Source organism: Parasteatoda tepidariorum, chromosome 10 (assembly GCF_043381705.1).
Source record: "Parasteatoda tepidariorum isolate YZ-2023 chromosome 10, CAS_Ptep_4.0, whole genome shotgun sequence".
Classification (NCBI taxonomy): domain Eukaryota; kingdom Metazoa; phylum Arthropoda; class Arachnida; order Araneae; family Theridiidae; genus Parasteatoda; species Parasteatoda tepidariorum.
This window is the reverse complement of record NC_092213.1, coordinates 57,657,891-57,681,323: the sequence shown is the minus strand read 5'-3', so window position 1 is coordinate 57,681,323 and position 23,433 is coordinate 57,657,891. Positions and strand designations below refer to the sequence as shown.

At 28.7% G+C, this 23,433-nt stretch overlaps 1 protein-coding gene across 2 annotated transcripts in view; it reads right to left on the bottom strand.

Annotated features, from left to right (window-relative positions):
* Positions 1-901: 901 nt before the first annotated feature.
* The window catches only part of LOC107439678 (TD and POZ domain-containing protein 5-like), a 64,250-nt gene continuing 41,718 nt past the window's right edge, over positions 902-23,433 (bottom strand). For both annotated transcript variants that reach the window (XR_011638026.1, XM_071186880.1), the window contains exon 2: positions 902-1,465. The gene's annotated coding sequence lies outside the window, so the exon portion shown is untranslated. The remainder of the gene's footprint in view (positions 1,466-23,433) is intronic.

Here is a 23,433-nt window from a genome sequence, read left to right as displayed (position 1 = left end):
GTAATAGAGGGAACAAATAAAAGAGGAACATGCACTGGTCCAAATCACAGAATTTACGCTAAATTCTGTGATTTGGACCATCCTAAACATTATCTGCAATTTTTTTTATTTTATCACATTTCAAGGTAAAATGAATTATTATAAGATTTTTAAAATTGCAAACACATTTTTATTAACTCTAAATAATTCGACGTAACAGAAAGGACATGAAATGTAACAGAGGGGACGCGTTACAGATTCAACAAATAGTCAAAAGGAAATATCACTGTCAAAAGATGACAAAAGGCGGTTATTTTAAGATGGAGTTGGAAGCACTGTTATAATATCTGACATATGAACCCATGCTACATCTTTGTAGTTATATTTGAAAGTTTTTACTTTACCAGACCATGTTAAAAAGAAGAAAAAAACGCATTGTTTTTTTTCTTCTCAATTTCAGTTATCTGGCAACAAATCTAACTACCCTATTTTTTCCTTAAACTTTTAACACTTTCAAAACTATCTATTGCACCATTAAAATAATCCCCGTATAGTAAATGGTGACAGGTGGACGTTAAATCTGTCGGGTCACAAAGTCCTCCAAGTTCCCATAACATATCAATACCTTTGGGGTCACTGATCCAGGAGTTCCCTTGTGTCTTGGATTGGGTGCAAAATTACAAGGTTACGAAGTTGAACATAGCCGTAAACTCAAATCTGGGTCGGCTGTTCAACGACGGTTATGAAATAAAAAATCGATTGAGCGATTGTCGCAAGTCGTTATATTTAGCAATGCTATGCAATTATTAATCAAACAACTGAGTGATTTTAAAAGTAAATTTAAACTTTCATGAATAGCGCATACTCACACATTATAAGGTGCTTTACCTTCGCATAGAATATAGATACACAAAAATACAAAAAAGTTTTTAAAAATTTCATGCAATAGACAGTTTTAGATAAATACAAGCAATAACTAGGTTTATTAATCATGTTTAAGTTGAACAAAAAATAAATAAGTGAATTATATCCAGATAGATTATGTATAAGCAATTAAGTGTACACTGTAAAAAATTCCATATCAAATTACGGTAAGATTTACCGGTAATCAGGATACCGGTACTTTTTTACAGCAAAATTCATTTTTCCGGAACTTAAAACCCGATATACCGTAATTTTTACAGCAGTAATTACCATAAAATTACTGAACCACTCTACATAAATAAATAATACTGTCAAAATTACGGTATAATATTTAACACTAAAATTGGATTTCACGGTAAATGGATCCTACGGATGATGCACCCAAAATACAGCTACTTCATACCGTAATTAGAACTGGAATTTTTTACAGTGTTCACATGTTCTCTTAAAAAGATTTCTGTCGCAAACTTCATTTTTAGGTGAGAGACAATTTAATGATGAGAGACTTAGAGCCACTTTCAGATGTTCAATACTTTCAATAGAAGCTTCTTTGGAGAGAACTCTGAAAAATAAAGAAGAAAAATTATTATTGAATAAATAACATTAGAATCTTTTAGATTTGAATTAGTTTAAAGAGAACAATATTGAACTATTTTAACTTAATTACTTTTAAAAATTAAACAAATAAATTTTTAAATTAATAAACGCAATTATTTTAATAGTTGCTATATTAATGCTGTTTATCGAAGCTCTGTCACCAAGGAAAATAAATAAGCAATTTTTTACACTTGAAGTAATGCGATGATTTCTAAACTACGTATATAATCTTACCGTAAAGAATTATTTGGGCTTCAAAACATTCATTAACAAACAAACTTTAAATATTTTTAAAGTTATTAAACTTTTTAAAAAATCGCCAATTTGGCGACATTTTTCCATCTAGGAGAAAATTGTCAAGTTTTCAGTTTTTTCAAATTAAGAGCCCAGGTAATGAGGCATTGAAGTAAGTTTTAAAATGTTGAAAAATTAGACCACAAACGCTGTTCATTTCCCCAAAACTGTGGCTTTTCTCCATATTGACGTTTTGCGCCATTCTCAAAATAAGCGTAGTTGGCTTTAGATAGGCTAAACTTGACCTAACAATCATGAGTAACAGTTGCAAACTCACAGTAATTGTAAAAATAGATTATTACTCGCAAGAAAGCATTATTACGACGGGGCCTTCGAAAAACAGCCTTTAAAGAAGTTTAGTACAGTACAGAACCCGTTATCCGGAAATCAGAAAACCAAAAAACCGGAACAAAATTCGATTAATTTTCCCGTCCTTTAAAAAAAAAATTATTTTTTTCCTCATAAGATTTTAGGATTTTTCGTCCTTTTTTGAAAGATGTTTACCTTACCATCATTTTGGAAATAAACATTAGTGTATTACTTCATCGTTTTTTCTTCTTTTTAAGATTGTTTCCAAACTTTTTTTTTTTAGTTGGGTTTAACTATAAAAAAAACGGCTTTTTGTAGCGATTCAGAAAACCGGAAAAATCAGTTATTCGGAATATCGATGGTCCCGATCGTTCCGGATAATCGGTTCCCTACTGTAGTTTGTAGCGCGGGCTCGATAACAAGCGAAACACACATCCAATTTACATTAAAAAGCAATTTTAAAGCATTTTTCGTTCAGAAAGTGAACATGTAGTTGAAAATTTGCACCAATCAGGAATTAGAAGCCCTAATTCTATACACGACGGAAAATTGCAGAAGTTATCAATATTACGTCATCAACCATGAAAACATTTAGTTTCGCAATTTTTTTTTTCAATAACTGCTTTAAATATAGCTCAAAATCTACAGGATATCACCCAGAGTGCTCCGTAATGACGGTGATTAATATAGGTTTCTTGAATCCTCGTCAAAAATGATATAAAAAAGTAAACATATTGGGAGAGACATATAAGTATTAATTAGGGAGTGCCAACTGATTAACAATAAAGATGCTTTTGAAATCTAACGAAGTACTTCTGAGAAAAACGGGACTCAAAACATCAAAACCTGTTTGATTAGCGAGGCAAACAAAGAGGATTTGAAACATCTCCTAATTCACCATGCAATCAAACTGGTTTTGATACTTTTCATTCCGTTTTTCTCACTAGCGATTCAACTGATTTCGATAGCGTTCTTATTTCCTCCCTCCCCTCTTAAATATTAATTTGTGGTCATTCATAGGTATAAGAAGTGGGTGAATNATTGATAGATATACTTTTTGTCTTCATTTTTGACAAGAAATCTGAAAATATACATTAAAGGGTGTGATTCTAGAACATCTCATACATTTATAAATATATATGTTTACTATTTCTCATACATTTATAAATACTTCATTTATAAATATATATGTTTACTTCTCGTTTCTTTATGAAAAACTTCCCTTCAAACTTTCGTCTATGGGTCATTCTCACGAAAACTGTCATTTCTTAGTTCATAAAATCCCAAAAAAGTAAAGTGAATAAAAAGCTCTGAAACTTTTAATATTAATAGAAATATGTAATGGCATTATAAAAAAAGTATATATCCTATAAATTATACTTAATATTTAAATTAATTAATTTTTTAAATAATTAATTTATAATTAATTAATTTATAATAATTAATAATTAATTAATTAATTTAATAAATAAATTAATTAATTTAATAAATTAATTTATTAATTTTTTAATTTATTTTTCAAATTAATTAATAAGTAAATTAATTATTTTCACTATTTAAAAAGTGAGGGAATGACACTAATAGTGAGGGAATGATATTTTATTTTAATACATGTTTTTATCTAAGTTACATCTACCTAAAGTTTGAAAATGATAACATACTAAGTATATCTAATATTTATTATAATTTAGTCTTATATATTTAATAGTTTTTACAGGTTTGGGAAATAAAATTGGCTGGCACGATTGAACAAAAAAAAATTTAATAATATACTCATCTTGAATCATTCCCTCACTTCAGCGTCATTCCCTCACTTTATACACTAGTGAGGGAATGACGAATTCAATAAAATTTAAAAATAACAGTTAGGCCTAATTAATTTCTGAAGTCAATCACATACAATTATATTCATACAAGAAAGCAACATATAATTATCCACTTTCTCGATGAAGTTGTATTTTATTTTACTCTAAAAAATGACATGAGGGAATGACAAATGTAAAAAATTTTACCTGGTTTGATTCATTCAAATTTATTCCACAGCAAAGCTTCTTTAAGTTGAAGATGGAAACATACTGCAATTTTGTTCTATGATGCCAGTTGTTAACTTCTGAAGTTTTTATTAAAATATTTTTATTCTAAGAAGATTGCAGGTGATAAGAACATTGTTGTGAGGGAATGACGCGAAACACTGGGGACAAAGTTTAAAATAGTGCTGTGTTAATATTTTTATCAGAAATTAAATTTAAAATTGATTTTCTGAATTCTATATTTCAGTATTCTGAAATAAAAAACACGAATTTGTAAAAAAAAAATTTTTATTTCAGAAACAATTTTTTTCTTTTTTTAAATCAGCAGTGGGGACAAGTGAGGGAATGACATATTGGTATATTTTAATTACCTAAAATAAATGAAAAATAAAAATTGATAATTTTATTTTTATTCTTTTGTTTACCTGCATTCTGAAGGACACTTTCCCTGAAATTTTTTTTTCATAAGTTGTAAAACAAACATAAAATATACTGGGGACATGAAAATGACTGTTTTTGTGAGAATGACCCCAATAATAAAAGGTTTAAAAATGAAACAAACGCAAAGATTTTTCAACGAAAAAAAAAAAACGTAATTGGAGTAGCTTTTACTAAAATGAGTATTAGAAATGTTAACCTTCTACTGCTTCTAAACATTCACATTTATAAAAGCTCGAAAGCTGGACAGATATTTCCCCTCATTCTTTAGAATTCATATAAAACTCTATTTTGCAAAACGATAGGCTAGATCGATTTTAACTTCTACGACAGTCAATACCCACATTAGAAGGCATTTTCAATACATTGCTTCACAAACACAACGCCGAGATTAAGTCGTGCGTGCAAAATCAAGCAAACAATCACACCCCAAGCAAAATCTCTCACCATTGAGGAATCAGGAAAACAACCCTTTTTTCTTCAGATTTTATATCGATAAAAGTAGGCGTTGCAGTTACGGTTAAAAGGCCAAATATACATAACAGATTCTGAAAAATGATCAATAACAACGATAGCACAACCTTTCTTGTAACCTTTTCAGCCCACAACCCTTTGACGTCTATTTCAAAATCTGTTTGGTGTCAAAGGATTATGTCCGTCATAGACGTGAAGCTTAACTTTTTGTTTGTGAAGAAAAAAGCAAAGTCTGCAATTCATAAAGGGCAACAACTGTTTGCGGAGGCTGTTGTGTGACTTATAATTCAGAATTTCTTATCATAACAATTGCTCTACCTTTTCATAGTTCTTTCTAAACAGAATAGGGGGATTCAATATTGAATATTCGCTACATTGGTTTTGGTTTTAAAAAAATGAACGGACAAAATTATCCTGATACGTTTCTAAAAATATATTTGTATTAGAAGAAGTTTTTTATGTAACCTATTTAATATTATTTAAATCTGAATAACACTTAAAATGGTATCTCTATGTTAACTCTCAATGCTTACACTTAATCATTAGTACTAAAATGTTACGGTTTAAAAAAAATAATGCATAAAATTGTACTAAAAAATTGTATCTGAGAGAAATTTCTATCTAACCTAGTTAATATAATTTAAATTTGAATAATATTTAAAATGTTAGCTCTCACTTAATCATTAGTACTAAAATGTTTCGGTTTAATAAACTAATGCATAAAATTATACCAAAAAATTGTATCTGAGAGAAATTTCTATCTAACCTAGTTAATATAATTAAAATCTGAATAATATTTAAAATGTTAACTCTCAATGTTTACATTTAATCATTAGTACTAACATGTTTCGGTTTAAAAAAACAACGGATAAAATTATACTGATAGATAATATGCTTAAAGAAAAATTTGGATCCGAGAAAAATTTCTATTTAACCTAATTAATATAATTTAAATCTGAATAATACTTAAAATTTTAACTCTATGTTAACTCTCAGTGTTTTGACTTAATTATTAGTGCTAAAATGTTTCAGTTTAAACAAAAGAATGGATAAAATTATACTGATAGTTAATATGTTTAAAAAAAAAAGTTGTATCTGAGAGAAATTTCTATCAAACCTAGTTAATATAGTTTAAATCTGAATAATATTTATAAAATGTTAACTCTCAATGTTTACACCTAATCACTGGTACTAAGATGTTTCGATTTAAAAAAACAACTAAATGTTTACACTTAATCATTAGTACTAAAATGTTTCGGTATAAAAAAAGAACGAATAAAATTATACTGATAGATAATATGTTTCTAAAAGAATGTATCTGTTAGAAATTTTTATCTAACCTAGTTAATATAATTTAAATCTGAATAATATTTAAAATGTTAACTCTCAATGTTTACATTTAATCATTAGTACTAACATGTTTCGGTTTAAAAAAACAACGGATAAAATTATACTGATAGATAATATGTTTAAAGAAAAATTTGGATCCGAGAAAAATTTCTATTTAACCAAATTAATATAATTTAAATCTGAATAATACTTAAAATTTTAACTCTATGTTAACTCTCAGTGTTTAGACTTAATTATTAGTACTAAAATGTTTCGGTTTAAACAAAAGAATGGATAAAATTATACTGATAGTTAATATGTTTAAAAAAAAAAGTTGTATCTGAGAGAAATTTCTATCAAACCTAGTTAATATAGTTTAAATCTGAATAATATTTATAAAATGTTAACTCTCAATGTTTACACCTAATCACTGGTACTAAGATGTTTCGATTTAAAAAAACAACTAAATGTTTACACTTAATCATTAGTACTAAAATGTTTCGGTATAAAAAAAGAACGAATAAAATTATACTGATAGATAATATGTTTCTAAAAGAATGTATCTGTTAGAAATTTTTATCTAACCTAGTTAATATAATTTAAATCTGAATAATATTTAAAATGTTAACTCTCAATGTTTACATTTAATCATTAGTACTAACATGTTTCGGTTTTAAAAAAAAACGGATAAAATTATACTGATAGATAATATGTTTAAAGAAAAATTTGGATCCGAGAAAAATTTATATTTAACCAAATTAATATAATTTAAATCTGAATAATACTTAAAATTTTAACTCTATGTTAACTCTCAGTGTTTAGACTTAATTATTAGTACTAAAATGTTTCAGTTTAAACAAAAGAACGGATAAAATTATACTGATAGATAGTAAGTTTAAAAAAAAAAAAAATTTTATCTGAGAGAAATTTCCANACCTAATTAATATAATTTAAATCTGAATAATACTTAAAATTTTAACTCTATGTTAACTCTCAGTGTTTAGACTTAATTATTAGTACTAAAATGTTTCAGTTTAAATAAAAGAACGGATAAAATTATACTGATAGATAATAAGTTTAAAAAAAAAATTGTATCTGAGAGAAATTTCCATCAAACCTAGTAAATATAATTTGAATATGAAAAATACTTAACGTGTTAATGTTTAGTGTTAACTCATAATGTTTACACTTTATAACTATTTTTTTAAAATGTGTAAAATTATTTCAATACACAATATATTTTTCAAAAAAGTATTGTGTTTGTGAAGACCTTATCTAATCTAACCTAATTAATATAATTTAAGTTTGAGTAATATTTACAACATTAACTTCTAATGTTTACACTTCATGACTAATACTTTAATGCGTTGGTTTACAAGACAAACTATGACGTACAACATGTCCCTAAAAATTGTGTCAGAGAATTTAATATCTTACCTAATTAATAATATTTAAATCTGAAAAATACTTAAAAAGTTGAGTCTTAAATGTTTCGGTTTAAGAAAGAAAGGATAAAATTATTTTGATTCGTAAGGTTTTTCATAAATAATCTGAATCCGGTATAATTTTGAATCAAACATTATTAACATAATTTAAAACTGAATAATATTTAAAAAGCCTTAAAGGTTTATATTAAAAAAAAAATAAAAAAAAAAAATAAATAAAAACAGAAAAAGGTTAGTGTTTGTGTTAATGCATTGTTAATTAGATGTTTTAAAATAATATCGTGATTTAATAGTTTATTTATTCAACATAGAAGGAAGAGGTACAAGATTAAAATTTGTGCACTTAATGACTTGTGCTAAAGAAAAAGAGAAAAAAAATCAGTTATAAAAGCAAACAATTATTTGAGGCTTATTAACAATTTGAATCTGAAACAATTTGAATTATTACCGCAACATCTCGTTTTGAATTTATTTAAAGGCTGCATTTTTTTTTTAAAATTTTAAATTTTTTTTAAGATATAATAGTTTGTCCTGATAAAATTGACATTATGTTCTGGCATTATATTAAATCTGGATTTTGGTTTCTTTAATAGAAAAAAGGCTAGAAGAAAGAAGAAATTTACAATAATTTGCTGCATTAGAATGTTTTGATGAACAAATGTATTAGAAAAATAGAAATGAAAGCGATTAATTCTTAACACAATTAAATCTTAACACAATTAATTCTTATTTCTAATTGTGTTAATCTGAAAGCAGTTTAAATTAAATATCAAAATTTTTATTTTAACAAATAGCGGAACAACGATTCGTAATTTTGAAAAGACTAAATCCAAAGTAAATCCAGATGGCACAAAGACAAAGTTAAAGTTTTTAGAGGTTTTGATGAAATAAAATAATGCTATTAATAACTATTATTTTATTCCATCATCTTGATTACACTTTAAATTTGTAAATAATATCAACTAACAAATATTCTTTCTACCAGATGAAATGCATGATTGCAATGCTTAAAAATTCCATTTTAAAAATGGCTATTGCAGAATTTACATTTGACAGACTGAAAGTCTAGAAGAAAAAAAAGACTAAAAAACAATAAATGAAGCAAATTTTCTGCATCTAATTTAATGATAATTTTAGTTTTAATATAAAATTATAATTTGAATGATGAGGAAAAAAATTTGATCGCAACTGATACCTTCCGAGCGAGACACTAAGTGTCAAGAACCCCACCCTTTAATTGTAAAAATAATCAATAGATGGCGATAGTGTGCCTAGTTTTGGAATTAAAATGATTTTATGTAAAAACAGCTGTTCGAGCAGAAAATAAAGTAATTGTTGTGTTTTGTTCTTGCTGAGTTCGGCTCTTCACTTATAAATTGCTGTCCAATAAAAATTGGATTTTAAGTTAACGAATTCCTGACACTAAGCGTGATGACTGTTAAGGAGGAACTTGAGAAGGATAATTACTTATATAGTGCTGCCATCTTCACGATATTTTCTTATTTAATTTCAAACTGAAACATAGTTTTTTAACAATCATATCGATGTTCTAATTTTTTTCTTCTTCGGAGATCTCATTCATTAATTACATAATGGATTAATATACGATCGTCGTAATTTTAAAACGAAGATTAATTTAACAAAGATATTTGAAAAATAATAAAAATTTTATTTTAAATCTGATACTCTCATCGTAAATTTCATTAAAACAATTTAAATTCATAAAATTTATCCCAATAAAAAATCGAAACAAATAAACACGCTGTTAACATTACTTAAAATTAATTTGTCATGCATTGAACCAAGACATGTATTGAAAATCACGTACAATCACGTTCACTCTACTAATCAGAAAAATCTTTCCTTTTTTGAAATAAAAATATAATTTTTAATTTTAAAATAAATCAAATCACAGCAAGTGTTTTTTTTTATTATTTTCTTATTTATTTATTTTTTCCCCACCTTTAAAGAAACAAATGCTATTTAATGAAATTGGAAAAATAAATAAAAATAGCAATAAAGAATAATTTAAAAAAGTAATAAAAAATAATGAAAACAGTCGTAAGAATCAATAATGTAATAATTAAATTCATAAATTCGTTACTTCACAATTCAAGTTCGTCAATGCAAAAATTTAAAATAATTCAAGTTCGTCAATGCCAAAATTTAACATAATTCAAGTTTGTCAACGTTAAAATTTTTTCCACCCTTGTCACAGCAGCTCATTGATGCCCTGTTATGCAATAACTTTGTAAATAACTCCCTTGTAAATCACGAGAGTTTTTTTTATATCTCTCCATAAAGTGCGGACATGTATTTTGCCTCAATTTGTTTCTCTCAACCAAAACTCGGTTTTTCTAGTTTTGTTTTTTCATCTTTATTTATTTTTCTGTTTTACCCTAGGCTACCGCGGTTTTTCTAGTTTGCTTTCTTACTATTATTTCTCCTTTTTTCGTTGGCAGCTTTACGTTTTATGCTTCCAGCCATTTTTGTTTCTCATCTATGCCTGGCAACTATTGAAAATGAAAGTCTATTTTTGAGCACTTGTAACAGGACAACTTTTATTAACATTGTTGCATTTTTTGAAACGAACGAAGTTTTTAATAAAGTTTCTCAGATTGTCACAGGGATGTCATAAAAACTTCAAAAGTGGTCACAGTCACGGGTGTGACAGTTTTGAATCGACCGAAGGGGGTCATAATGTGACTTTGATGTCATTCTGTCTTGTGATAACACATAAAAGTCTCCATGACTATTTATTGTTACTTCAGTCACATATATACTTAACTGGGACTCAAGTCATTGAGAAACTTTGCTGCAACTNAATGAAGAGTAATTTAACAAAGATATTTGAAAAATAATAAAAATTTTATTTTAATTCTGATACTCTCATCGTAAATTTCATTAAAACAATTTAAATTCACAAAATTTATCCCAATAAAAAATTGAAACAAATAAACATGCTTTTAACATTGCTTAAAAGGGATTTGTCATGCTTGAACCAAGACATGCATTGAAAATCAGTCACGAATCAGTCCAGTCTTTCTACTAATCACAAAAATCTCTCCTTTTTTTAAATAAAAAAATATATATATATATATATATTTTTCAAATGAATCAAATCCCAGCATGTGTTTTTTTTTTTATTCTTTTCTTATTTATTTGCTTTTTTTCACCTTTAAAGAAACAAATGTTATTTGATGAAATTGAAAAAAAATTAATAAATAAATAAAAATAGTAATAAAGAATAATTAAAAAAAAAAGTAATGAAAACAGTCGTAAGAATCAATAATGTAATAATTAAATTCATAAATTCTTTGCTTCATAATTCAAGTTCGACAGTGCCAAAATTTAAAATAATTCAAGTTCATCAATGCCAAATTTTTTCCCACCCTTGTCACATCAGCTCAATGATGCCCTGTTATGTAATAACTTTGTAAATAACTCCCTTGTAAATCACGTGAGTTTTTTTAAATTTCTCCATAAAGTGTGGGCATCTATTTTGCCCCAATTTGTCTCTCTCAACGACAACTCGTTTTTTTTAGTTTTGTTTTTCATCTTTATTTATTTTTCTGTTTCACCTTAGGCTACCGCGGTTTTTATAGTTTGCTTTTTCACTATTATTTCTCCTTTTTTCGTTGGCAACTTTAAGTTTTATGTTTCCAGCCATTTTTGTTTTCTTTCATCTCTGCCTGGCAAATATTGAAAATGGAAGTCTATTTTTGAGCACTTGAAACAGGGCAACTTTTATTAACATCGTTGCATTTTTTGAAACGAACGAAGTTTTTAATAAAGTTTCCCAGATTGTCACATGGATGTCATATAAACGTCAAAAGTGGTCACAGTCACGGGTGTGACAGTTTTGAATCGACCGAAGGGGGTCATAATGTGACTTTGATGTCATTCTGTCTTGTGATAACACATAAAAGTCTCCATGACTATTTATTGTTACTTCAGTCACATATATACTTAACTGGGACTCAAGTCATTGAGAAACTTTGCTGCAACTTTGATTCCTAAAAAGTCGCTTGAGAACCATTTCACGACTTGTTTTTCTAGAGTTCTAAAGGGTATTTTTTGCGACTTGTCACACTAAAGTTAGACCAGTTACATAAAAGTCTTGTAAGCATTTTACTTGCGATGTCTAAAAATGAAATATATGAATCACAATAGAGTCATGCAGTCATGAATGGTCGAAACAATTACATCCACTTATATTTGTTAAATGACTCCAAAGGCCTCTCAATATTATATCGAAAAAGATTTTGTTTCTGGAAACGTGTTTGTTAAAAAAAAATTCCATTCTCTAATGCTCACAGAGTCAGAAAAAAGATTTTTAATGTAAATATACTCCTTGCCCAAATTACCAAACAATATTTAAATAAATATATTTTATTTATCTATTGTACATTTTATAAATCTATTGTGCATTTCGTATCTATTAAAAGTGCACCACTTACTAATTAGTGCTTATTTCAAAAATTGAGCATCATTGGCGTTAATAATAATGTGGCGATTTTTTACACTTCTCTTAAATGGTATAGTACAATTTTGCCAATGATATTGCTTTAACATGACTTATTTTGAATTTCAACTATTAATTATTACCAAAATTAATTAAGCTTCATTGGTGTCAAGGCTTTTTTTCACGGTTCCCCGTAAAGAATAAAAATTTTGTTTTTTGAAACATATCTATTTTTTAATTTAATTATTCCCCCAATAAGGAATTTAATCAAGCATCTTTGGAGTTAATAGGAATACGGCGTTTTTTTTTTACGTTTCTCCAATACGAATTAATATTATTTCTTCGTTAATTTTGCTTTTAAATACATAACTTATTATTTTTTAAATTCAATTACTGTTGAATTTAAATTATAGATTAACGTTTTAAAGGAATAACTAAAACCGCAAAATAAACACGTGATTTTAAGTAAGATTGGAAATGCTAATTTTGGTGGCGTAATTCACCAATGCTAACATGTTCATGCTGATCATTGAGGTTATCTGACATAATGAATAAAAAATAATTAAATATTAAAGACTGAACAAAAAAATTCCCTTTCTAGTAGAAGCTATAAGCTTTCAAATGTCCCCGGATTTAATCTTTATACTTGAAAGAACGAAAATCGTCTGCAATCTCATTTTTATCAATGGCGAGCTCTAAGCTAATGAAACAAAAAATTCCATTTGCATATTCAAGGGGTAGTGCTAGGGCCAAAGGAAAAGAGGCCTGCCAAGAAATGATTAGAAGAGGTGGAGAAAGACTTTAACATTCTAAAGGCCCGAAACTGGAAACAAAGAACTAGAGACAGGCGACTTAGGAAAAAAATTGTTAGTGAGGCCATAGTCCAACATGGATTGTAATGCCAGGGAGTTAGTTAAGAGTTCTAATCCAATGAAAAAAATTCCATTTTTCCTACATCTTTACTAACGTAAAGTCCTGGATACTTAGTATCCAGAGCTAAGCATCCTGTTAGTATCTAAGTATTCAGGGCTTCATACTAACGAAAGTATTAAAAACTTCGAAAGAATTTTATGACAGAGCGCTAATTTTGCCACTTGCAGCCGCAGCGATCCTAATTTCTGGATGATAGAGCAAACGGTTCTGGAGTTGTAAAAGAGATACACAGATAGACTAAATTTTAATATTATAAATGCATAATAATATTGTCCATCTTCGCAGAATGTGAATTTATCGAGCATAGATAGAATTATCACATGCTAATACGATTATCATGCCGTTATGCATGGTTAAATTATTTTTATGTAAAATGAAACTATTATTGTTTGAGCATAGTAAACTATTATTCTTTTTGCATAGTTAAAGCTATAAATCTTTACGTAAGGTGAGACTTTTATAATTTATGACATTGTTAGCAGATGTTATCGTGTTTGTTTAACGCTTAATAACACGAACTACAAATCAGTTGTAGTAATTCCAGCGACCTAATCATTGTCTATTACAGGCAAACCTTAACGACTTTACGACCTTAAAACACTTGCCTATTACAGACAAAAATCTATAATTTTCTAAAACTAATTCCAAATAATGGTGGTCCACTTAAAAATTAATGTCTTCGGGCATATTTAACATATCAATCAAATTTTTTTTTAAATTAATATTTAACATATTATGAAATGTGATTTCGTATTATGGGTATAATTCTGGTGATAACTGAAATAGTAAATTAAGAATCTTTCATAAATGCACACTACAAATAGCAAAGAATAGTAACACAAAATCTAAGACCAAAGAGGTGACGTAACCAGTGGTATCATAATTATGGTTGGTGTAAAGAACGATAAATGTTCGATATAGGTCAATACCATTTACTTTTCGGATTAATTTGGGTGTTGGATGAATCTCCGCACGCGAGGGATGGCACGCATTTCCAATGAGAAGAAAAGGAGGTGTGGATTAAACGTGATTATCGTGAGGAGCAATTATTTTTAAGGATACAAATACCTATTTAGAATGTGAAGGTCCTACTTTTCTCACCGCACTACTTTATCCTCCAGGTGCACCTGTGGTAGGCATAAGCTGGGTTACCACATTGGCTACTACAAGCCAACAAAAGTAATTTCAAATGAACAGAATTTTATTGATTGTATTAACTAGTAATGTCATAACAGTTTATTTTCATGGCGCGAATTCCTTAAAATCATTTAAGTTTATCTTTTTAAAAGAAGCCAGTAAAATAATTCAAAATTAGGCATAATTGTATTAATTTTAGTTGTATTAGCTAATAAGTTTATGTCTTGACAGTATACTTTCAAGTCGAATTCTACAGAAGCATTAAAATTTATCTTTTTTTTAAAAATTAAGTAAAATAATTCCAAATTGGGCCTAGTTGCATCAATTCTAATTACATTAACTAATAAGTTTATGTCTTGACAGTATTCTTTCCAGTCGAATTCTAAGGAAGCATTAAAATTAACCTTTTTAAAAATAATTAAGTAAAATCATTGCAAATTGGGTCCGGTTGCATTTATTCTAATTACATTAACTAATAAGTCTATGTCTTACCAGTATACTTTCAAGACGAATTCTACAGAAGCGTTGAAAAAAATTTTTAAAAAGCATATAAAATAATTCCAAATTAAGCCTAGTTGTATTTTTAATTGCATTTAACTAATAAGTTTATGTCTTGACAGTATACTATCAAGGTTGAATTCCAAAAAAACATTAAAATTTTTAAATGAAGCTGATAAAAATGATTCCAAATTAAGCATATTTGTATTAACTGCAATTGTATTAACTCCGGAGATCAAGCGCTCGCCTGCCATTGAAGTGGACCGGGTTCGAATCCCAACGATGGCTGGTCAATACGAATTCCTCACCCGGCTTGGATCGACCACAGTGTAAACGTAAAACTTTCTCAATGGTAGACAGATCATGAGAGAGACAGATCATTTTCTCATTCGTCAGGTTACTCGTGAGAGGTTTTCGTGGTTTTCCTCTCCATGTAACATAAATGTGGGTTAGTTCCATCAAAAAGACCTACGATTTTCTTCCAGTAGTTGAGCCAGAGGAGTTTGATTGTCTTCTGGTTTGGGTCCAAAATTACTACAGAATTGAAAATTAGTAGTCGTAAACTCAAAAAAATTGGGCCTGATGTTTAAAGACGGTTATAGAATGAAATTGCATTGACTAACAATATTAAATCTTGACCGTATACACTGTAAAAAATTCTGATTAAAATAACGGCCTAAAGAACCGGCACTTTGGGTGCATCATTCGTAAAATCCTTTTTTCCGTAAAATATTATACCGAAATTTTTACAGTAACATTTATCTCACTAGAGTGATTCAATGATTTTATGGTAATTGTTACTGTAAGAATTACAGATATAACCGTATATTCCGGTTCCGTAACATATTTCAGTGAAAATGGATTTTGCGGTAAAAAGTATTGTAATAAAATTCTGGAATTTGATCCGGAATTTTTTACAGTATACTTTCAAGGTAAATTTCACATAAGTATTAAAATTTATCTTTTTATAAGTAGACTGCAAAAATAACTCCAAACTAAGCATATTTGCTTAGTTTCAATTGCTTTAACTTAAGCTTAGATCTTGAAAATATACTTTCAAGGCGAATTCGATAGGAGAAATCAAATTTATCTGGACTTCAGGAGAATTATCAATTGATGAGGTTATTCTAGTTAATCTTATAAAATCATTAAGTATTAAACAATATTTTAACTCCTTGTTTCCTTAAAAGAAAACAATAAAAATAATTCTAAATTTATATATTTGTAAATTTATTAATTGTATCAACTAATTAGCGTACTAATTTTTCCTGGTTAGTTATTTTTATAAGACTTTTTCAGAAACTTACTGATGTATTTCTTTCTTTTCTCTGGTTTGCATTATATAAAATCATAAAAGCATTAATTTTTTTTAAGATTTTAAAAGTTATAGTTAAAATCGTTTTTTCCTTTCGTTATAATTGTTTTCTAAATATTGATTTAAAAGATTTATTTAAATCTGATTTGTTTTAAAAAATTCTAAAGGGTTTGATTTTTTTTTCTTGAAAGAATACTGGCTGAAATTTGCATCACCAATGGAAATATTTTCTTTTAAAAAGGGTGAGCCCAAAGCATATGCCTTGGCCTATAGTCAATATAGCTTAAGAGAGCCAAGATGGCTCAAGAGATAAAGGATTCGCTGTCCGATGAGGTGACCCAGGTTCGAATCCCAGCTGTGGCTGGCTGGTACCAATTCACAAATCACAGTGTTGACTTATAATTATACTCAGTGATAGACGGATCATGAGTTAGAGTCCCCTTGCCGTCGGGCTAACCGCTGGAGGCTTTTTTTCTCACCATGTAGCGCAAATGCGGGTTAGTTTCATCAAAAAGTTCTCCACGAAGGCTAGTTAGTCACAATGTTTAATCAAGGAGTCCCTTGTTTTCTGGGTTCGGTCCAAAATTACACGATTATGGAATTAAAAGACGTAAATTAAGAATTAGGTCGGCTGTTCCAGGCCAATTATAAAATAAAATAAAAAGATAGCTTTACGGATGGCTTGTTAAATTGTTTGCAAAACTTTTCCAGGGTGCATAGTCAGATTTTTCAACGAAATATAAGCACCTTTTAAGTATTTTACAAGCACTCTAAAATATTTCTAAACACTTTCCAAAAAAAAAAAACTTTTATTAGGATCTGTGCCAAAAAAAAAAAAAAAAAGAATCTTAATTTTAAAAAAAAATCCTAATTAGGATCAGTGCAGTAATAAAAACTATCTTTTCTGTAGTTTAAAGTTCTTAATTTATAAAACTAAAATCAATAAAATTCAAAAACTTTTTCAAAAACTTAAAATAATCATGATAAAATAACTATCTTCTGATAAATATTGTGGAGAAATTTATGAAAATCATGCATTTTTTGTAATTTAGAACGACAGTCGACACGGCAAAGAAAAAAAAAATCTCTTTTTAGAAGATAGAAAATTGAGTACTGTTTACAAACCCCGAATTAAAAAAAAGCATCCTTAAGGGCTTTTTTTAAAAAATGCTAAGCACCCTGTTTTCCTTTGGTGTACCAGATAAAATTTTCATTCACAAGGCCGTGTCTTGACAGGTGATCAACACTACGAGGAGGGAAATGAATACCTACTTATTAATGTCATGTTTTTGACGAAAAATTAGGCAAAAGACATAGAAAACTTATAAGTTATTCCTTTTTTCAATTTAATTTCTCATTTTATTGTATAAATTTAAAAGTTCTAATTCAATAAACCGCATCTTAGTTGTTTATGGATAGTAATATGCAATTAGAGTTTTGTGATACAAAGGTTAACGGTTTTTTTTTATCTGTCATTCAACAGCCAACCAAATTTTAAGTTTACGACTATCAATTTTCAACTCTGTGGCCTTGCAACTTTGAACCCAATCCAGAAGACAAGGGAATTCCTGGATCAAGTATCGGGAGAAATTTTGCTAATTGTCAAGTTGGCGTTCGTAATACATGCTCTAATCAAAACGGTCGCGTAAGAGTTTTAAGTGACTTAGAGTGGGATTTGTTTCTTCGGTTATGAGAGATGACAATTTTTTGATATTCAGTTTTTAATTACTGTCTATTGACTATTTCAAAACAAATACAACATCGAAGATTCGGAGAACTTAAAATAGATTTAATTATATTTTTGGAATCTGATTCAGAAGTAGGGTCGCGTTGTTGATTTAGTACTCGTGCGAGATATAATTTTTGGATTATAAAGGATCAACTTTTTAAATGACGGATTACCTAGAGTCAATCAATTTCAAACAAATTTGATATGAATTTCTGACATATAAATGTTATTTTCAGTTGCATACAAAAAAGTAAATTTATATATTTGGCATACTTGTGGAGTCAAAGGTCTCCACTAATTTATCTAACTTAAATTTTTGAAATTTTTTTATATTTAATTTTAAATTAAATATGTACATTTCATATCTATCGACTATAGCTAAAACATTAGCTGAAATACTGCCCTTCCAAGTGACATCGAAGATTCGGAAAACTTAAAATAAATTCAATTATATTTTTGGTCCACGATGCTGATTTTGAAGTTAGTTTTGAGTAGCAACGTCGAATTAGTAGTTAATAAGTCACGAGTGAATTTTTTCTTCTTAATTTATAAAGAATTAGCTTGTTAAATGACGGATTGTCTAGACTTAATAGATTTCAAACAACTTTTATGTGAATTTCAAACAGAAAAAGCTATTTTTAATTGCATACAATCAATTAAATTCATATATTTTCATTCATTAATGTTTCTTCAAGAATAATTGCACTAAATTCATACAAATACGATGCCAATCGCTAATTAAAAATATAAAGTGTGAAACTTGCCGCCAACACCCATCCCAGGACTAGTGGCTCGCAAAGCAACCCTCGAATCTGCCGCAAGTACCATAAATGTCAAATAGGACCATAAATTGTTCTCAAAACTCTGATCAACTATTGACAGATGGCTTTCTAAGTATAGTCTGGAAAGTGTAAATATTGACACGTCTGGGTAAAGATCCCTAACTTTTCCCCACAATTACACGTCGTTATCACACCGACCGGATTCGGAAAAATACACCATAATAACAGGGTTCCGTCCACCAAGGCGAAAAAAATGATTGTAAAGCCACAAAACCGCGTTAATATGGCATACATTTGAATTGGAAATGGTTCGTATTTACATTCTACAGACACGAGTCGATGTCAGTTGGCGTTCGTAAAATATGCCCTAAACGGTAGCGAAAGAGTTGTAAGTGAATTAAATGAGTTAGAACCGTGGGATTTGCTTCTTCGGGTCTTATGTGAGTTTCGTAAGGATTGAATTAATAAATCATTAATGTGAAAACTTCTTAGATTGCTGGGGGCTTTTATTTGTTTTATAGGGACGAGTTATTTTTCAAGAGCTGTTAACACGTATGAATACATTATGTGAATATATTTAAATAATGATCTCGCAAAACCGTGAGAATTTATATGTGTTTTGAGTAGAGTTAGGCATAAAAGAGAACGTCAAAATTTATCGAGTTAAGGCGAGGATTAAAACGATAGCTAATAAATAATTATAAACGATAGCTAATAAATAATTATAAACGGTAAACAATTATAAACGATAGCTAATAAACAATAAATAATAATAAACGATAAATAATAATAAACGATAGCTAATAAACAATAAATAATAATAAACGATAGCTAATGAATAAATAATCATTCGTTGATTACTTCACAATGGTTAGGTTCTTTTCATAAAGAATTGTTTAGTTTCAACAAGATAAACAGAAAAGAATGCTGAAGAGTTACTTTCTAGGTATTAGGTTATCACAAAACAACTTAGTTTTCTTCATGGAAAAATACAAAGCTTGAATAGAAAAGAAAAAAAAGGAAGTAGAATGTCAGCCTTTGCCTTTTGGGTAATGAACTTTTATTTACTTTAAAAAAAAAAATACACAGGGAAAAATACTGGAAAAAGTAAATACGTGATAAATATGAAGCTTTGATCCATTTTTTTTTTTTTTTTTTAATAACCGTCGTTGAACAGCCGACCCAGTTCCATGGGTTTACGACTACTAATGTTTAGCTCCGTAGCCTTGTAATTTTGAACCAATTCAGGAGGCAAGGAAACTCCTGGATCAGTACCCCCAGAGATATTGATTTGTTGTGGGAACATGGAGGACTTTGAGACTCGACAGATTTAACGTGCATCAGTCACCATTTACTACACGAGGAGTCTTCGGCCGACGAGGATCGAACCCACGATCTCTTGGACATGGGCCCAGCGCCCTACCGACCATGCTATCCCGGCCATAGATCCATATGTTTGATGAAAACCTTAAAAAAAAATGACGAAATATTCTTATATTTTATTACCGCCGTTGAACAGCCGACCCAATTTTATGGGTTTACGACTACTAATGTTCAACTCCATAGCAATTGTAATTTTGAAGCCAATCCAGAAGACAGGGGAACTCCTGGATCGAGTATTGGGCGAAATTTGCCTTCGTGGAGAACATTTTAATGGAGCTAACCCGCATTTGCTTTACATGGAAAAGAAGACCACGAGAACCTCCCACGGTTAGCCTGATGGCAAGGGGACTCTAACCCATGATCAGTCTAACACTGAGGATATTTCACGTCAGCAGTGTGGTCGGTGCAATGATAAAATATTGGAACGATACAAAAATTTATTACCTGTTCCGGGGTTAAAGAATCGTATTTTTTTTAAAAAAATGAGGACAAAAAAAATACTGCTAATATTTATTCATTAATATATATTTTGATCTAATGTGTGACTTTTGAAGACAAGACACGAGACAAGACAAGACATGATTTCATAAAAAAATTTTTTGTTTTATTTAAAATTTGAACAAGGCTGAAAAACGTAAAAAAGAAAATAATCGTAATTAACCGCGTAATTTGTTAACCGTTTTACGGTGATTTTCACCGATGTCCTTTTAATATATAGTTTTTAATTATGAAAAATAGTCCAATAGTTACAAAAAAATCTGTTTAATTATCGAAATTATATTTGTACTAAAATATAAAATCCTAAAAAAATGTTTTTTCGTTTATATTCAAAAAATTATCAATAATTGATGTTGTAAATTAAATAATGATAGATCTTAAAAGACTGCAAATAAGTGCAAGTTTAAGAAAAATTATTGTTAGGACCTTTAACGCAAAAACCTTTACCTTTAACGCAAAAAAAAAAAAGACACCGGTACAGTGTTTCATGTATTGTATGATGTACTTTAAATTATTAAAATGCTAAATACAATATTTTTCTCTTATTTTGACCTAATTTAACACAAAATAATATAAAAAGTATATAAAATATGTTTAATAAAAATTATGCGTCAAACAGTCATGTTCTACAGAAATTATTTTTACTTTTGCAAGTGAAAATGATAAAGTGTTTTTCGGGCATAAATCATAATTTTACAATGATAAGTTTTTTTTTGTACTGAAACAAACGAAAAACTTTTTTAAAAAATCTATTAAATATGTCTCTAGGGCAAATTTGAAATTGAAACAAATAGAAACGCATTGCGCATCTTCTGGTATAAAAGAATGTGGCTGCAAAAGCTTGATAATTCTGCTGTTTTAAGTTTACGTTAACGCGGCGGGGGGAAATTAAATAAATAAGTAAAATAACTTTGAGATTCATGTTCATTAATAACATTTTCCTATCAGAATATTCTTTAAAAACATATTTCTAAAGATGTGCATAATTTAAAATTTTTTTTCACCCCATACTTTTTGTGTTAAAAAAGGAAAATTGATCGAGTTGTAATTGCTCTATATCAGAAATTTATGAAGGCTTATGAGATTTGTAAAAGTTTTTTTATTTTTTTTAATATAGCGGAGAAAGTGATCTAAATCGTAAATGAATAACCACTGTCCTAAAATTGAACGAGTTGTAATTGCTCTAGATCAGAAATTTATGAAGGTTTAGAGAATTTTTAAAATTTTTTTAATATAGAGGAAAAAGCCATTTAAATCGTAAATGAATAGCCACTGTCCTAAAAGTGAACGAGTTGTAATTGCTTTATATCAGAAATTCATGAAGGTTTAAAAAATATGTAAAAGTTCTTTTTTTTTTTTTAATATAGAGGAAGAAGCCATCTAAATCGTAAATGAATAACCACTGTCATAAAACTGAACGAGTTGTAATTGTTCTATATCAGAAATTTATGAAAGTATAGAAACTTTTTAAAAGTTTTCTTATTTTTTTAATATCGAGGAAAAAGCAATCTAAATCGTAAATGAATAACCACTGTCATAAAACTGAACGAGTTGTAATTGTTCTATATCAGAAATTTATGAAGGCTTAGAAAATTTTTAAAAATTTTTTTTAATATAGAGGAAAAAGCCATTCAAACCATAAATGAATGACCACTGTCCTAAAACTGAACGAGTTGTAATTACTCTATATCAGGAATTTATGAAGGTTTAAGTAATTAATTGACGTTTGATGTGAATAATTAATAACTAAATCAGAAATTTAATAACTATTTAATAAGAGTACTGTTTCGCATAAGCAAGAATATATGATTTTTTTTAACAAATTTAGTAATGAATGATATCGTAAGAAAACGCAGGTGTTTAAATGGATATCAACATTTAAAAATTCCATTCACAAAACAGTCAATCGTAATAGTGGAAAATTAATTATGCAATTACTCACAGTTCAAAGTACCTCTACATTGACATTTCACATTTATTCTGAATCTTTACCCATCTGCATGAAGTATAGACTTAAATGGTAGCTTATACATTATATCTTTTCAAACTCAAACTTTTAAACTAAGTTTCTAATAGTGCTGAATAAATCAAATTAGTTCCTATGTGCTTTTCAGATTTTGACTACATTTATCAGAAGAAAGCCAAGACAGCACCGATTTGTATTTCAGACAAGGAATTACAAGATTGCTAAGTAGCTGTCATTTGAGAAAAATCGCCTTTGGCGATCGATTTTTCTCCTGTTTGGCTTTTTAAATGGTCCTATAATCATAATGGAACCAAGTATAAATTTTTCTTTTCTCACCATCGTGGTTACAATATAAATAGGTGAAAAATAGCAACTAGAACAGAACACATTCGTCAGCGAGATGTTGTCGTTTATTATTATTTCCAGTACTTATTTAGCGTTAAAAAAAAATAATAATAATAAAATAAGCTGACGCAAGTGTTAATGAAAGCAATATTTCATTTTATTACTACTTTCGAATTCTTTACCGTACACTTGATATGAATACTTGATGTAATAAAATACGCATTCTTAAAGGCGCGTTCGTGACGATTTGATTTGTTGAAAGAAAACTTTAACGTCCAGGCGTTTTTGGTATTTTTTACAACCCAAATAAATACCGTAGATTAGGGCTACTTTTGATTCACTGACGGAAAAAAAAGGATATTTTTTTACGATAGTCAAATTGTTAATGGGGAACCTTTCAAAAGACAGCAATTTATATATATATACTAGGAGGCTCCGTCCCCTGCTCGCTAACGCTCGCCAACCCCCGAGAATTGCTACGCAATCCTATGCGGTTCACGCCGTGAACCATGGCTCGCTGCGCTCGCTCGCCAATGAACACAATGTTCTAGCACAAAGACATA